The following is a 17,436-nucleotide window of genomic DNA, read 5'->3' as shown; positions in this document are numbered from 1 at the left end:
ACAGCTGCACATGGACAACGTGCGGAGCAAAAAGAATGTACGGGTAACAGACACGTTAGGATCCACAACGGTTCAGAACGCCACCACCGCGCTGGTCACCTGTGCAGGCTGTCAGGATTCCAACTCATTTTCCTGAAGATCCCTAAAGGCAAACAGCCGTTAGGCCGCCTTTCCTGGGTGACGACTGCAGCAGAAGCAAAGCACTGACAGGGGCAAGCTGCTCCCTGTGCAGCAAGCGCCACTAACAGGCGGCCGACGGCCCAAGCAGAAGATCACAATACACAACATCTAATGAAATAACGAAGGCGGTGACCATCGATGTCTGCTGGAATCGGGTGGGAGCTGACAGACAACTTTATAATGGTTACACCAGATGGACACTGAAGCGACTTCTCAACCTCCTGACTGGAAGTGTAACAACCAGGTGCTACATTCTTCTTGGTATGAGCAAAGAGAACCCTTTATGAAGTATTCTTGCCAAAAAAAGAACTTGTAGTTTATCAAACCTCTAGATCTGACTCCCAATTTAAAGGAAATTCTGGGGCAATATGCCTTAAGTAACATCAACACAAAGCCATTAGCTAAATCCAAAATGTGGCGTACTCTAGAAGACAGATGACCTCATTTCTACAGCAAATCTAAGACATGAAAAAAATGGGAGATTTTTACTGCTATAAAATACAAAAGCTTTAACCAAAATAACCTTATATGAAAACTGTTTCTGGATTGAAATAAATTAACTCTAGAATGACATTTTTGACAGGAAAAACTTAATGTTGCCTAGGTAATAGAGGATATTATAGAATGATTATTAATTCTGTTGAGTGCAATCCAGGTGCTGTGGCAAAGTCTTAACTGCAAGATATACAAACTAAAAGACTATGGATACAACTATATATCTGGAATCTGCTTTAAAATATGCCAGTAACTGTTTTTGGTAAATTTAAGAGATGAGACAAAACAAGAATGCAGGAACACAGCGCTAGACCTGGATGATGGGTGCACTGAGTGAGGACTGCTATCCTGCCCGCCCTCTCTACTTCTGGGGTTAAAATGTTCTGTAATATAAAGTAAAAAGAAAAACCTAATTGGGACATAATATCAATATCCATCTGAAACTTCACATACTTACTGTTGTTTAAAATCTGTGATAATAATACAAAAATATGTAAACTACCTCATGAATAACGTTTAGCTTTAGCAAAAAAACAAAAAAAGAAATAAAAATATTTAACTACAGAAAAGCAGAAACTAACTCAATATAATCAACTATTGAAAAGATTCAGAGATTACCTTAGTTGTAAATAAGCAGGAGGTGAGACTGTGGACAGTACAATTACAAGTATGCTTTAAAAATTCACGTAACTAACTCTTTGAATATACTTAAAAGTAAATACACCAGACAACTAACAATGTATGGCTAAGAGTTAAAACACCAGAATAGTGTCTGACTTTGTTTTATTTCTGTAGTCTCAATTTTCCAAATACCTTACTGTTTTATAATCACACACACGTAATGAAACTCCCCTGGCTCGCTGCTTCCGTGTTTACCCAGCAAGCACCCAACCATTCAGGGCCGCCCGCGGTACCTTTCCCACAGAGACAAGTACTGATCGGCAGGAACAGCTCCCAGGTCCCTTCCCAGCGGGCTGTCAGTACAGATTAATAAAAATGCCAATGGGCTGTCACACCATTTTTTGGTGAAAATGTACAACTCAGTCTTGTTCTCTAAGACAGGGGTCTCAGAGGGTGGTCTGTGCCTGTTAGGGGCCCAGAGACCTTCCCAGGGCCCTCAGATCACACCAACCGTCACAGCAACTCCAAGATGCTGTTAGCCTTTGCCACTCACATTCTCTCCTCGCAAACCGCCGTGGAGTTCTGGCGCAGTCACAAAGGAGAAGAGTCAAGGTTATATGAAGAGATTTTTTTTAATGTTTTATTTATTTCTAGGAGAGAGAGAGAGAGAGACAGCGTGAGCAGGGGAGGGTCAGAGAGAGAGGGAGTCACAGACTGAAACAGGCTCCAGGCTCTGAGCTGGCAGTCAGCACAGAGCCCGACGCGGGGCTCGAACCCACGAACCGCGAGATCATGATCCAAGCGAAAGTCGGACGCTTAACCGACTAAGCCACCCAGGCGCCCCTATGTGAAGAGACTATTAAGACACTCCTCACTTCTCCAGCTACTCATTTGTGTGACATCAGATTTCCCTCTCATTCTTCAACCAAAATAACGGATCACTAACAGATCAAATGCAGAAACACAGAAGAATCCACCTGAGACTCTATTACACACTGAAGAGATTTATAAAAATACAAAACAATACCATTCTCCTCATTAAATTATTTTGTTGTTTTAGAAAAGAACACTACCTTTTCATAAGCAATGTTATTTATATTACGTGTAACGGCTTTGCTATTATTGTTAAAGAAAAACATTTTTTATAAATCTGAGTTTTAATGTTCAATGCCAACATAGATAGGCGCCATTAAAAAAAAAAGATCTTCAGTATGATTTAAAGATCTTCAATAATATTTAAAAGTGTAAAGAGGTCCCAAGACCAATATGTTTGAGAACCATTGACAGAAGGCAAAACAAGCCCTGACGTACAGACACCTGGTTTCCATGGACAGGAGACGTGCTGTGTTCACGGACAGGAATACACGCTGTTCCCTGGGCGGCAACGCTCCACACATCTACAGAGTCAATGCAATCCCTATCAATATCCCACCCGCCTTTTTTGCAAAAACTGATGAGCTGACCCTAAAATTCCTATGGAAATACAAGGGACCCAGAATAGCCAAATAATCCTGAAAAGAACAAAGCTGGAAGACTCATACTTTCTGATTTCAAACCTTACTACAAAACTAAAGCAGTAAGACGCATGATGCTAGCCTAAGGAGACACATACAGACCAACACAACAGACCTTAAAAGTCCAGAAATAAACCCTCACATTCATGGCCAGTGAATTTTCAAATGGGTGCTAAGACCATTCAATGGGGGAAAGAAAATGCTTTTCCATAAATGGTGCTGGGACAACATGCAAAAAGAACGCAACATGCTTACCAACCCTTTCCCAGTAGGAGCGGTTTCCACATTGCAAACCATAAGCCCTGGCCAGCCAGGGCTGTGGCCGAGAGCCTGCCCCCTGCCTCATTCAGGCCCCTCACAGCTTGGGTGAGGTGCCCACCTGCTGGGTGAGGTGCACCTATACCGCTGCATCGCTCTCCTTCGCCACACACGAACCCCCGAGAGCAAATGAAATGTACCTGGAGTCCAGAAGAGGAAAAAACAGCTGACTGCGGGAATTTCATCTGTGTGATCGCCTTATGGGCCAAGAGAGCAGAACTGCCTCATTCAGTATCTTCCAGAATTTATTTTTACCCTAGGAAACTACATATATGTAGTTCTCCCTTTTTTATGACACAGCTTTGTTAACTTCATTTTGAACATGGGACCATTTTCTTGAGATTACCCACACTCTCCATAAAAACCTCCACTCTCTCTCATTTACAGCTGAACACAAAAAGTACCGATGACCAAATGCAGTATCGTGTATATCTGCACCAAAGAGAAGTCAGAATCCGTATCATAAAAAGTCTTTCAAAAAACAGTCTTTCAAGAGACCCAGAAGTCCTCTTCATAAACAAACTCTGGATAGTACATTGCTTCAATTATTTTCAAAGAAAAAAGCCTTGATTCCACCTCATCCTTATCAATCTTTCATTTCTTTAAGGACTGCTGATCACATTGTATTACTCTTTCCAATTTATAGTCCCATGACTACAGCTTTTCAGCTGAAAGCAGATGCTACTTAACTGGGATGGGGTGGTGGTGAGCAACCTTAGAGCTCGCGTTGTAGCACATGACAGAACTCAGAGCCAGAGACGCTCTGCGCTGCCGGAATGCTGTGCTGCTCAGACTGCAGTACGCTTATCGTTCTTAGGAGGGCGCCAAAGAACCAGAGCTAGAATTGATAAACTGTCCCAAGTCCAGAACTATACATAAAGTGATTTAGCAAAATAAATAAATGAATAAATTTAATTAGTTTTAAAAAAGCAAGTGAGGCACCTGGGTGGTACAGTTGGTTGAGCTTCAGGCTCTTGATTTCAGCTCGGGTCATGATCTCCCAGTTTGTAAGACAGATCTCCCACGTCAGCACAGAGCCTGCTTGGGATTCTCTCTCCCCTATTCGTCCTCCACTCACTATCTGCACGCATGCTATCTCAAAATAAATCAATAAACATAAAAAAATAAAAATGTAAAAGCACCAACACAACAAGCAAAAACCTGTATACCTGACACTGACAGAATATCTTCACTTCATCCTGTAACAAACACGTAGCTTTCAAAGACGTTAAATTAAAAGGAAACTTTTGCCTTGGGAAAAGGTAGTTCTAATCTATGTCAATTAGCTCACCAATAAATCAAAACAAAGCAGGAACATCCAGAATGTGTAGTGTTTCTCCAAATGAAGGACAATGAAATTCAGCAAGTCATGAAAACATTCCAAAGGGTCAATAGGACTCTAACTCCGTAAAGAGCTGTTTGATCCAACAGATAATAGTGATAAAGATGGCAAAACTTCTCTTCCCCAAGCCCTCACGAGAGCCCTGTAGACATTCTCTAAAATCTTGTTATGTAAATAGGCAAATCAGCTTCCTTAAAAATTAAAGGCCATTTAACACCTTTCTAAGTAGATAAAATACGCCTTATTTCAAGACCTATACTAATGTGCATCCCTCCTTTCTTAAATTTAGTATTCCTAATAGATCTAGATTTCTCAGCAGTTTGGTGACCGAGTGAAATATCCTGCAACAATTACAATCCTACATAAACTCTTGAAAATCAGGGGTGCCTCAGTGGCTCAGCTCAGGTCATGATCTCATGGCTGGCGGGACCAAATCCTTCATCCGGCTCTCTGAACTGACGGTGCAGAGCCTGCCTGGGATTCTCTATCTCCTCTCTCTCTGGCCCTCCCCTGCTTGCGTGCTCTAAATAACTAAATATGTATGTCAACAAACTTTAAGGGAAAAAAAACTTAAAAAGGAATTCAGATCTCAGACCTCACAAGTCAAGGCAAGGGACCCAAATACAGCCTGAACGTAAGACAACTTGAAAAAACTTCATGAAACTACTGAGCGTTTGTCAGCAGTTTCCACCCTGGAGAAGCAGCACTAACTGAGGGACCGCTGGTCCTTTATCCGTGGTCTCGGCCCCATTTCCTCCTCTCTCCCTGCATCCTCCCTGCTTCCTCCAGCAGCGCCCTTCAAATGCCTGGCCTAGGCGGTCTTTGTGGTCTCCAAAGACGGGGGCGCAAGGGAGTGAGAGGGGAAGGGCCAGAGAAGCAGGGGCGGGGCGGGACACAACCAGGGCGCCGGGCCTCTCCAAGGGCGTGGACCTGCGAAGATGACCAACCAGCCACTTGCAGCCAAGGTCTGCCCTCCGCTGGGCACGGCTGCATGCAGTCTCCTCTGCCTTGGGCGACTGGAGCACACTCTCCACTGGCGCAGCCAAGCTCTCCTGCCCGCCGTGACTGGAAGTAGTCGTAATCAGAGCAGGCAATTCTAACCATGACACACGAACCCCTCACCACGTTAACTTGTACATGCTCCGTGGCTTGGGCTTTTTCCTGAGACTGACTCAGTCCACCAGACTCTCTTTTCTTTCTTTCTCACCTAAACCACATCCACAATGCATCACCTGACATTTTCACTTTGTTTGTTTAAAGTACACAGTTCTTCTAGAATTATTCTCCAATTTTTATAAGGTCTTACCCGTGTACCTAATTTAATAGTTTTCCTTGTGATTTGTTTTTCCTGAGACACTCCAACCCCGAAGTTTTCAAAGTCATGGTCCTGTGGTTCTGCACTATGGTACCAGTCTACACTACTTCCGCTGCACAAGTGCAGGAAGGAGCAGGGCACCCCGACCAAGCGCGGGACACCCGGGGCTGGCTCCGTGAAAGCACCCGGGCGACCCGGTGGGAGAGGAAGCGGGCAGCCTGCGCCAGCCCCGCACAGCCCCCGCGGTGACCCCAGAGTTCCCCCCTACCCCGCACCCACACCAAGGGGTGCTCTTCCACCGCGTGCGGAACGTCAGTGCAAGTGAGGGACTCCCCAAAATCCATCATCTATAAAGTCCATTCCCGCCATCCTTCTCACAGAAGATAAAGCAAAAACTGACCCCTCCCATCTCAATGAAGGACAGCATATCCGCCCAGCGGCCCAAACCAGACACCTGTCAATACATTTTCAACCTCTCGTTCTCTAACCTGCCTGGATCTCCCCATCTCTATTATGGGTAAGCTGTTCAGATAACATCCATCTCAGGACCAAGTCACTACCCCAACTTCGTACGCATCTCCAACCCCACCAATTCCTCATTCCTGAATGACCTTTCTAAAACAGGAAACTATCTACTACCCAACAGTTCACACCCCGAAGGTCTGCACTTGGCATTCCCTGCCCTCACCACTGCCTGGGTTGCAAACCCATTATGCCCAGTGACACAGTGTGTCAAGTGCACGCGGTCTCTCCCATGCTGGGAGGGAAGGAACATGTCTACCTTCTCGGCCACAGCATTCCTGACACAGTACCTGTCAGAGTAAAGCCTCAGGAAATATGGGTTTAATGACTATGTCTTTCATGCAATCAACACACGGGAGGAAATTCTTGGTCTTTAAAATGATTCCAAGTAAAAGCCTCTGTGGCTGCAGACTACAAATGATGTGTTAATATGGGAAAAGGTAGTATTTTTAGGACGAGGGAAAATTATCATGGGTTCAGTTTAATTTCATTTCAGATACCCTCCAAATTCTGGATGTACGCGTGCATATGTTTACACTTGGAATCTAAATATACAGAAGAGCCAAATACAAAGTGATGTTGACGATAAAAAATTACATTTAATTATTAAAATAACAACAAATCCTTGAAGGAGTTCCTAAGTGGCAAACACATGCTAAAACCTTTTTTGTATTGAAGACAGAGGTCAAAGATCTTTTGGAAAATCTGCTGAAAGCTGAGTCCTTTCACTGGAAAAAGACACATACCAGAAATGTTAATCACAGACACAGAAGCTCAAGGGAACCCCCCACCTCCCACCCAGTCCACCGATGAACAAGCTGGGCATCTGAGGAGGAGTCAAGAGCAGAGGCTGGAAGCCCGCCCAGCACCCCAACTCCCCCCTGACCAAGTAGTGACACCGGGCACTCCCATCTTCCCTGCTGCGAGCATGTTTAGGACAGGTGCGTCACAGCGCGTGATGAAACCAATGCAGTCATTACTAATCACTAGGGAGCCAGAGGCTGGACCCAGGAGCCATGAAGCGCCACACTGACTCACAAAGGAGCAGCCAGAGTCTAAGACCAGGGCTCAAATGCCAGCTATGGCAACTGAACACACCTTCACATTTCTCAGCATGACAGTGTGAATACCACCTAACATGAAGTGTTCCCTACAAAAGGGATCCCACACTTATCAAAGAATGTAAGTTCTACAATAGTAACTTCAAATAGATCTACTAGTCTAGACAATCTTTCAGTTTGATATTCTAAAATATATGTATTTTAGCACAATACGATCTCCATTTTATAAATAACTGGATCACCACTCCCAGGCCACTTTGGATTATAATTCAACACATGAACGCCGTCACACCATAAAAGTTCCAAGCGAAATATCAGAGTCAGCATCAGCTCCAGTAACTCGGAATTACTGTTCAGTGAAATAAATGAACTTCTCTCAGTCTTGGGGTGTGAGGTACCCCTCACCCTAATAATACACACTGTACAAAGCATTATTAAAACTTTCTGGTTCCAACCAGCATTTCTGAAGCTCAGCTATGCTGTGTGGCATAGGCTGCAAATGTATCAGGTTACTTGGACCTAATGTGTACATAGAACACCTAAGCTTTCCTAAGAGTTGGGTCCCGTCTGCAACGGACCTGGAAGCCAGAAACTTGATTGACCCCATTTTCTGCTCTTCGTCGTGTGATATAAAGCAAACTGTCTCCAAGGCCTCAGTTTTCCAAACACTGAAACAGGTGCTCTGAAAAACATATTAAAACAAAAAACAAAACACAACAAAAGCCCCCAAGGATTTTAGGTACCCCGACTCCCAAGCCAATTGCACTGCCGAGTGGAGGACTGGGGCAGCGTGCATTCATTTCTCACATTTTGTCGGCAGGCTGCAGGCTGTTCCCATCTGAAGTCATTATTGCACAGAGCAGGAAGTAGCAGTAACGGTTGTTGGAGATGGTAAACTAAAGGCCAAGAGAGGGGGCACAGTGCTCACCTAAGTCACCCGCTCTCAAGTCTGAGTGCTCTTTACAAAAAGGTGACGGGTATGAACAGAGGTGGTGACAATTTCAAAGCCTGAAGATGGAGCCCTGCACCGGCAGCCTGGATAGCAAGGTTTACAAGTGTCTTCTGGTTTAGGAAGGAAACCACTAAATTTATATGAATCTCTCAAAGACAACATGTTAACTACAGTCTGAATATATGATACAAATTGGAAGATGTGTTAGTGCCTTCCTAACTTGATTAAAGCTAATTATCTAAAATGACGAACAGTACCCTTAATTTTCCTGAAATAAATGTTTTTTCTATTTTAAAAAACAGTTTAATAGTTGCTTTAAGATTGTTTCAAGAAAAAAAAACCCATAAAATGCCAGCTTACAGTTCTGTAGCATGTGTAAGGCTTACGAACGCTCCCACCAACTCCAGTTCTTCTTGTGAAACCCCTCGTGAAGGGGGGCTGTGGCACGAGGCCACCTTCCCGGGGTTCTGTCGCTGGAGGACAAGGTGGGACCAGCTCAGGGAGGAAGGACCGAGCCGAGAGGAGGCCCGAGCTCAGGGAGGACAGCCCTCCCGCTGCCACCTGCTGACCCGCTGCCCTGCGCGCTCACCACGGGCTTCAGGCCGAGTCTCTGCAGCTCCCAAACCCGAGGACTGCAGCTGCAGGATTTTCCGCAGTTTTCATAAACTGCTCCTCAAATCCTAGTTAATCTAATAACAAGGGTCTCCGAGGACATCCTATCTCCACGTGCTACTCCGCTCACACGGAGACACACAAACATCGTCAGACGTTTCCCTCCCCCTGGTTGACCTCCACAGCGAGTAACAGTGCTGGTGAGAACAAAATTCTCCACGCGACGGGATTTAGGCGGATTAGAAGCACAGAATTATTATTAAACCCTTGGTAAATATATGGTTGACAGGGCCCCCTCCTACACTGTTGGTGGGAATGTAAACGGGTGCAGCCCCTCTGGAAAACAGTGTGGAGGTTCCTCAGGAAACTCACAATAGAACTCCCGTATGACCCAGCAATAGCACTGCTAGGAATTTACCCAAGGGACACAGGAGTGCTGATGCATAGGGGCACATGGACCCCAATGTTCATAGCAGCCCTCTCGACAATAGCTAAAACGTGGAAACAGCCTAAGTGTCCATCAACGGACGAATGGATCAAGAAGATGTGGTTTATCTATACAACGGAATACTACATGGCAATGAGAAACAATGACATCTGGCCACGTGTAGCAACATGGATGGACCTCGAGGGTGTTATACTGAGCGAAGTAAGTCAGGCAGAGAAGGACAAATACCATATGTTTGCACATATAGAAGGATTAGGAGGAACTTAACTGAGGAACAAGGTGAAGAAGGGGGAAATGGTGGGGGAGAGGGAGGGAGGCAAACCATGAGAGACTCTTGAATGCTGACAAAAACTGAGGACTGATGGATGTGGGGGGGAGGGGAATGGGCATGGAGGAGGGCACTTGTGGGGATGAGCACTGGGTGTTATGTGGAAACTAATTTGACAATAAACTAATTGTAAATGAATAAATAAATAAAAAATAAACATTTAAAAATTTAAAAAATATATACATATGGTTGACAACTTTTCAATAAGCTTCCCTAGCTGCACTGACACCCCAAATTGTGAACTGGAGGTTAATGATCCAGCCCTTATTTGCCCTGCTCGTAAGATCACCTAGTGATACAACTCGGGGCCACACAACGAACCTGGGAAAACACCTGACTTACAGTTTTTTACCTTGAACTGTACTCTTGGGTTTTCCTGGAACTTACAGTGAGCCGACAGACCCAAACCCCCATGGTGACAAGCACACTCTCAATATTCTGAACTTCAAAGGAAAAGGGCCAAGAACGTCCCTGGGCTTGACTGAAACTACTAAAACTTAGGGTCATTTAGGACCTCAAAGCACTCTGTATAGGGACACAGGTCACTCATCAGTGGAGGTTAAGGGAGTCACAAAACGTAAATTCTGCACAGCTGGCTGCTTCTGTGGTGACTCTATTTTCCCCTCCTGGTCCATTCACCCTTAGGGTTAACTCTCCCACAGAGGTGGCCTGGAAGGTAATCATTTCAGCAAAAGAAATGAAAACACATCAACATACACAAAACAAACAGCCGACTGCGANGGAGAATGTGTGAAGAAAATATTGCTGATTCATCAGTTACTCGTTTGTACAATGGTCTGTACTCAAGTGACCTGTTGAAGAGAAACCGGAAACGGCTTTATATTCTGAAAAAAGAATCACCGAAGATACAGATATTAATCAAAAAGGAACATGAAAACTTCCAATCCCAGGGAAATTTTCATCCAAAAAGGTTATTACAATAAACTTCTACACTAAATGACAACCAGCATACTATCAATTATTTGAATGTTTTTACCTCCTAAAAACACAAGAGAAAATGGTTTACATTCTACATGCCTAGATTTTTAAAAGGTGACTTTCCACAGGAATTTTGAGTCTACATTTATTTTTTAATGTTTGTTTATTTGAGGAGAGAGGGAGAGGGCGTGCACAGGACAGGGGCAAAGAGAGAGGGGGACAGAGGATCCGAAGCAGACTCGGCGCTGACGGCAAGGAGCCCAATGTGGGGCTCAAACTCACAAACTGATCACGACTAGAGCCTCAAGCCGAAGTCAAATGCTTAAAAGGCCTGAGCCACCCAGGTGCCCCTCAAGTCTACCTTTACAACTTCCTGGTGGGGGTGCCTGGGTGGCTTAATCAGTTAAGCACCTAACTCTTGGTGGTTGTTNGTCAGCACAGAGCCTGATGCGGAGCTTGAACCCACGAACCGTGAGACTATGACCTGAGCCAAAGTCGGCCACTTAACCGACTGAGCCACCCAGGCGCCCCATCTGACTCTTGGTTTAAGCTCAGGCCATGATCTTGAGGTTTCGTGGGTTTAAGCCCCACATCAGGCTCTAGTGCTGACAGCAAAGAGCCTGCTTGGGATTCTCTCTTTCCTCCTCTCTCCCCTCCCCAACTTGTGCTATCTCTGTCTCTCTCAAAATAAATAAGTTGGGAAGGGCCTGGCATCTATACAGTCCCACATGTTCTCTGGGAATATGTACATTATATACGGTAAGGCAGAAATCATACAGACGATAAAATTTAACAATGAAATATAGACATTCAGAATAATGTAATTAATGAAGAAAAATGTTCAGAAACTAATCATTAAAGAACTGGTTTTAAAAGAGACAATATTTTCAGAATAAAATACTTGAAAAGGGAATGTTTAATATGTTCAGAGAAATATAATCAACTTGTAAATTCAGGCCATTTGTAAATCTGTATCAAACTGGTCACTATGCTTTTATCCTTATACTTTGAGTTTTGACAATTAAACAAAGCTTTCTGAAATCTGAAAACAGAATGTTCTCATTCTTCAGAGAAGTTTCTAAAAAAGGAGTCTGTTAATTAGTCCGTCTTAATAAAAGCTGAAATACCAAATATACTTTACAACTGATAAATACAAGCAATTTAAGGCATATTTTTAAAATATTGTTTTAAACATTATGTATAATACAAATGAAAAAGTTTCTAAACAAGCTATTTCATTTAGGCCAGGGCTTGACGTTTTGCACTGTAATAAACACCACATAAACACAAGGGTCCGTCACCTCGCAGTCGAGTAATACCCATCTGTGTGTGCCCTTTCCTTTCTTTCCACGCCACTCTCCACAAATCAGAATAAGCACTTACAAAGGCAATGGTCATGGAATTCTGCTGAAAACCCTCCAAATGTTCTGTATTGTTCTTAGGATACAGGGCAAAATTCTCACCTATACCGAGATCTCTCAGGTTCCATATGGTCCAGCTGCTACCGCATCTGACACCTTCTTCACTCAGCCTTATTCAGATTATTCCTCCTAACGACGTGCTCAGCATTGCTGCACACTCGCCCTATTCGCCTCACCGGCTACCCCGCTCTACCTTACTCTTCCGAGGGGAGCCTCCTGGCCCCTCAAAGCCTACAAGGCCCACACAATGTATGGCTCTCATATGTGGTCACTGGTTATCTACCTCCCTCAGTGGACTCCAAAAAGGAGGGCAATCCGTCCCTTTTGTTCATCATTATAACCCTAGGATCTATTCATAAATTACTCACTGAATACTCTGTACCATTCAGAGGTCTGGGTCCACGTCGATGAACAAAATAGAAACCCTCAACCTCACAGAGTTAACGTTCAAGCACCATACATAAAATACAGAAGTTACAGGGGCACCTGGGTGGCTCAGTCGGTTAAGTGTCTGACTCTTGGTTTCAGCTCACGTCACGATCTCACAGTTCATGAGTTTGAGCCCTGTGTTGGGTTCTGTGCTGACAGTGTGGAGCCTGCTTGGGATTCTGTCTCTCTCTCTGCCCTTCCCCTGCTTGCCCTGTTATCTCTCTCTCTCAAAAATCAACAAACATTTTAAAAAACACATGGACATGGGGCGCCTGGGTGGCTTAGTTGGTTAAGCGTGACTTTCGCTTAGGTCATGATCTCGCGGTTCGTGGGTTCAAGCCCCGCGTCGGGCTCTGTGCTGGCTGCCAGCTCAGAGCCTGGAGCCTATTTCACTATTTCAGAGTCTGTGTCTCCCTCTCTCTCTGACCCTCCCCTGCTCACGCTGTCTCTCTCTCTCTCCTAGAAATAAATCTTTAAAAAATATTTAAAAAAGAACAACACATGGACATTACATGGAATGTTACAATAGTAAGAGCTACTAAGAGAAATAAGGGAGGGAGATAAGGGGGCCTCAGGACCTGCTGCTGTAACACCACTGCAACAGCGAGACCGCGAGGGAGTGTGGTGCCAAGGGCCGTCAACAGGTTTTATGGATGGAAGCTTCAAGAATCTCAATGCCTGCTTGCTTTCCTCTCAATAAAACAACACCTTTCCCTTCTATACCACAAGCCTTAGAGAAAAGTTCTGGTGTCATCTGTCTTTGTATTGCGAGCGTCTCACTGATGAAAACACCTCCTCCAAGAAGCATGAACCCTGGTCTCTCGTCTCTACCCAACCCTGCAGCAGTGACTCGCCACAGGGAGCGAAAACTGCGAAAATCCACTTAAGTTTAAAAATACATTTCCACTATTGTAAAATGCTTTGTTGGGGTTAATATAATTTGTTTTAATTTTAAAGCCAAATAAAGAAGAAACATTTGCTAGTAAAAGGGGGCACATTTCTCAAGACTGAGAAAGAGTGTCATCTAGGCCACATAATTAAATGACACCATCTAAAATGCGCCAAGTACTGGACAGAGCTATCAAACCACTAACGTTTGGTAAACATGACCATGCCCTTGCCACTGCACTCATTACCAGTGAAGATTCTCATGCTTGTTACACAGGAGCGCAACTGTACAAGCCACAAGTCACTTCCCTACAACCAAAGTGAGCGGTGTCTTCAGATATGCCTTTTTCCGTCTACTTAAAAGATTACTAAATATCTACAGATGGTCCCCAATTTATGATGTTTCAACCTAATTTTTCAACTTCACAATGGTGCAAAAGCGATACACATTCAGTAGAAACTGTACCTCAAACTTTGAATTTCCACCTTGTTCGCAGCCAGCGGGCTCCCAGCCAGCCCCAGGACCACACGAGTAACAACTGATAACTGACCTGGGTCCCGCACCCACACTGCCATTCTGTTCGTCACTTTCAGTATTCAATGAATTTCATGAGAGACGGTCAACACTTCACAATCAACCAGGTTTTGCCCAACCGCAGGCTCATGTTAAGTGTTAGGAGCATGTTTACAGTAAACAAGGCTAAACTGTGATGTTCAAGATTAGGTGTATTAAATGCATTTTTGATTTCACAATATTTTCAATTTACAAGAGGTGCAGCAGGACACACGGCATCATCGGCTGAGGAAGGCCTGCTGGGGGCCTGGGCCTGAGCTGGGCAAAGAGTTACGGAAAAAGCATCTCAGCCACAAGGAGCTTCTTACACTAATTAGTGCTGTGCACGAAGCACGGCTTGAGAAATTAAGGCAAGGATTCTTGAAGGACTCCAGAAATACCTTATTTATAAGGATGGATTAAAGAGCAAAATTAAAAAAAAACAAAACAAAAAACCTTCAGTTCCCAGCAAAGAAACTACGGGGGGGGCAGAGGCGACACCACCGCAGCATCAGGGCTGTGCGACGAGGCGGCGGCCAGGGCAGGCCCAGCAAAGGTGACCGGGCCAGCGCGGACGCGGAGGAAGCACCCAGGCCCCTGGGCGTTTCTTATTTAGGCAGGGGACAGAGCCACTGAGGAGTTTCAAAAAGGGCCTAACAAACAGGATATGCTTTTAAAGCAGCCTCTGGCCATAGTGTGACTAAAACGGTGTGCTGTTAAAAAAAAAAAAAGAGAGAAAGAGAGAGAGACACGTTCTGTCACACAAATACTATCCTAATTTATAAGTGTTTAAGCCAAGACATTCACATATCAGATTTCATACGTAACATTTTCAGTGAAGACTAAGTCTCATCTTTGGAATTATCAAACTCTAAAAATCAAATAGCAGCTTTCAAATTTGAGTCAAATTATGAAACGTCCTTCGTGTTATACAATTCACTCTGTGACCCAGGTCTCACTATCAGGGAAGTAGGGCGGACACTGAAGACAAAATCGAACCACGACAAGAGACGCAAAAGTGGCGCAGCACTCACCTGCGGCCCTTATGAACTGCGCCAGGGCAGCTCACCAGGAAAATGGGGAAAAGTCAGTCTGTGAAAGCACTGAGGACACGGGGGCTGCAGGGTGGGGGAAGGGAAGAAGGGAAGGAGACATGAGTAGAGTTGATACTTTTTTTTACCTGTTCCTAAGGTTAAAGATATTTACATGCAGGAAAAATAAAGGGTTGGATCTTCAGGGGAAAAAAAAAACATTTCCACGCTGGAATTATCTTCCTTCTAATAAGAGAACCTAGTGGCTTTCCACTTTACAATTCCATATTCTAATACAGAAATTCATTCTCTAATCAAAGACACCAGCTCCAACGACACCAGCAAGTCCAACAACTAGCAAACAGTCTGAGCTGAGCTCCACTACAATCAGATCTGGTGAGTTTCTCAGAAGGCGGACCTCATTTACTGTGCACTCTAAAATTAGCTCTTACAGAAAAAAAGAGAACTCTTTACAGGAATGAAGTTTTACAAAAGAGCAAAAGCAACAAAGTTCAGCAACAGTGTCAGTTTTAAACAATGTATTTTCCACAAAAACAACTTCAGTGCTTTCTTCTGTCCATTACAAAAAGGTTGAGGCAATGGCCTCACTACACTGAGATTTTCTGCCATCTACCTAACTGAAAAAATCTTTTAAGTACGAGAAAACTCTGCAAGAACACAATGATGACGTTACGCAAGCATATTTAAACCTGTGCCTTTAAGGTGAGGACGATAACAAATGGAAGTTAAAGTAACTTAGATCTATACTGCTTTTAAAAATCTCCAGGGACCATCATAAAGAGACCACGTTACTAAAATTAGAAGACCAAAATTATGATCCCACTTATCGCTATGGAAAGTATGAATCCAGCACTACACTTGAAATAACAGTGGAAGGAGTCTGTCAGCCACTTCCAACTTGGTAAACGGGAGCACAGGTCTAGCACTACAGAAACCTGTAAAGTGTTGCAAATCTACTTAACAGGAGAGAAGGTACTTGCAGGTACTGTTTATTACTGTTAACAACCTGGTGCTCCCAAGCTGCACTTTTCTTATTTCAGAATTATGTTTTATGATACGTGAAGACGGTTTCATACAAACAGGTCACAAAAACGTATCCATAGAGTTTAAATATGTATTTGTCAAAACTTATGCTTATTTATGGAAATGATATTAAGTTCAATAAATTCTCCAACTCTCAACTTCGTTTAAAAGCACAGTCCCTGGAAACCCTAAATAAAATCACTATCTCCCTGAATATGCTGCCATTTAATTTCAGCTACCCTTCCACAAAACACGTTAAAATGAAGGCTAGCTCTCCCATTATCATCTGCTTTCTCTCTGGCTCCTACTCAAATACAGCATAACTCCTTTCTCAAAATATACATTTTGTCCTCAGAACCTGCTTTCTCTGCTCAGATATATGTGATCAAGCAAAAACCAACCACCAAATTACACAAAACTTTAAAAAATTAAAATTGACAATCACATAAAAATACTGAAAACAGAACAGTGAAGCACCACGAGTCATTTCTAATCAGTAAGACCCATGCCATTCTTCGGTGTAAGTTAGTCAAGTCACATTACTGTTTCAAAATACAGAATGAAATTTATCTCTAACCCGAGGCAAGTTTCAAAGGGAAATACACAAATCAACTTTCTGGTTGAATAATAAACCTGCTAATCTGATGCCTTTCAGAAAGTATTTCACTTTAGCAACCCAAGCAAAGTCCAGCCAAGGGCTCTCTCTCACGGGTGTTTCATCAAACTGCCTCTCCCTATACTAAATACAGAGGAAAGCTAAAAAGCCACAACCATTTCAACTTCTGTAAATTACCCTGACTGTAAATTAGAGGGAGCCGGGCAGGTGGGGAAGTATGGAAATTGCACACTGCTCACAGTGCACCAGTGAACATTTCTTCCCCTCCCCCCTTTTGCAAAGGACGACTTAGCACCTATCTCAAGTGCACTTTAACACAAGAGATCACTTAAAAAGCATAAGAAAAAAAAAAACTTTCAAAAGGGAAAGTAATTTGTATACTTACAACACTCGTCTTCAACTTGGCATTATCCTTTTTTAAATCCCTCAACTTACCAAGTAATACCCCGACACAGTGCTAAGAGATCTTCAGTTTCCCCAGTTACCCAAAACTTCAAACTTCCATTAAGATTAGGACAAATTACAGTGCAGCCAGGAAGACCGTCTCGAGCGCTTGAGAGCCACCCTACAGATTATTTTCTCGCTGCATCGCATCCAAAATTAAAGGCCCTTTTACATCAAAATAAGAAACGAACAAGCAACACAAAACTGTGCCGAAATCCAAGTTTACGTTGTGACTGGACACGACCGAGACGCAGGTGGTAAGAGACTGCTGACCTGTCCTTTTCACCACCGCGTACCCCGGTCCTATTTCGAACGCAGGGCATCCTTAGACCCGGTTTTTCTCTAATTCCTCCAGACCCTGCC

General features: G+C 43.7%; 1 protein-coding gene across 1 annotated transcript in view; it reads right to left on the bottom strand.

Annotated features, from left to right (window-relative positions):
• LARP4B (La ribonucleoprotein 4B) overlaps positions 1-17,436 on the bottom strand; it is an 88,800-nt gene that overhangs the window by 70,504 nt on the left and 860 nt on the right. The gene's annotated exons all lie outside the window — the stretch shown is intronic.

This window comes from Crocuta crocuta, unplaced genomic scaffold (genome assembly GCF_008692635.1).
Source record: "Crocuta crocuta isolate KB4526 unplaced genomic scaffold, BGI_CrCroc_1.0 scaffold32, whole genome shotgun sequence".
NCBI classification, from domain to species: Eukaryota; Metazoa; Chordata; class Mammalia; order Carnivora; family Hyaenidae; genus Crocuta; species Crocuta crocuta.
Note: the sequence above shows the minus strand (reverse complement) of the source record. Positions and strands in the feature narration are given on the sequence as shown.